Source organism: Herpailurus yagouaroundi, unplaced genomic scaffold (assembly GCF_014898765.1).
Source record: "Herpailurus yagouaroundi ecotype Mexico unplaced genomic scaffold, PumYag 77, whole genome shotgun sequence".
Classification (NCBI taxonomy): Eukaryota; Metazoa; Chordata; class Mammalia; order Carnivora; family Felidae; genus Herpailurus; species Herpailurus yagouaroundi.
In genome coordinates this window covers 95,389,482-95,390,772 of record NW_024412388.1, presented here as the reverse complement: position 1 = coordinate 95,390,772, position 1,291 = coordinate 95,389,482, and positions in this window count along the sequence as shown.

Below are 1,291 nucleotides of genomic sequence, written 5' to 3'. Positions count from 1 at the left end.
CTTGCCCCAATCCAATCAAACACTAAACCAGTTGATTTCCCTTAAACTTTTGTTCCCTTGATTGATAGGACAAGGCTGTTATCTCTTAATCTACAGTGTTAAAACAAAGCTGTTATTTCTTAAGGCTACAGGTTAGCCCTACACTACAATTTAACCCTTACATTTCCCTTTTCTTGTCCGTGAATCAATCCCTTGATTCATCATTAGGAACTAAGGGGACATAGTTGGACCTAATCATCATAATTTTTATTTCACCAACTCATCTCTTGACATACTGTACTAACCAATTGATAATGCATGGGCCCATAGTTAACCTAAGAAGTAACAATAGCAGTGGCCCAGCTATGGTGGTGAGCAGAGATGTGAGCCAGGGGGACCAAGAGTGATACCAATTATTGCTGGCCTCCCTGGCACGTTCCCTGGCTCTAAGATTGTTCCTTACTAAGCTGAGAGTGTCTCGAATTGCTCCGGAATTGTTGGCATGGGACACTATGCACCAACCCTGCCCTTGGAGGTCCCCTAGGGTTAAAATTGGTTGCGAACCCCAAGGGCACAATGACATCATACATTCGGAGGCCCCAAGTGTGCCCGGTATCCCAGAATGAGGAGAAAGTAGATGAGCTGGTGTTGGGTTACATTTTTCTTGGGCCTCACATTGGGGGTTTGGGGTTCTAAGGAGAATAATTAGGGGGTCAAGGTCCCGTCCTGTTAACCAGGGGGCTAGTGTCTCACAACCCCATTTGGCATAGTGGTATTGACCCTCTCCTTCACATTCATTTTTTTTCCTATCTGCATCTTAAGCAAATTTCCCTCTAGTGCCCTATTTCCACATCCGTAATTGTTCTCCCCAGTGTTCCTGAGAGCTCTTGCCCAGGTTTGCAACCCCCATCCTTCTACCAGGTCACACAGGTCGAACGAGAAACAAGGCATAGTACGAGAGGCATTAGACGTTACCACCTTCCGTGTGACAATGTCTGAGTTCCCATTGGTATGGCCAAAAAGGCAAGGGCTGCAGTTCTGCACCGTCTCCCAAGCTTATTATACAAACCCAGACAATTTTTCCAGCATCGGTCTTATCTTTAAAGGATCCTCTGGGTGCCTTTTGACCTTCCATCGCTGTTCGTTCTCTGGCCCCGTATCAGTCCTGGGTGTTTCCGCCTCCACGCAGTTTTTCTTAACCTGAGAGTGATGAATCCAGGTTCGGACGCCGTCTATGTTCACGGCCGTTGATGTAGTCAGGATCACAGTGTGCGGTCCTTTCCAGTGCGGCTCCAGGGTTAGCTCGTGCCTG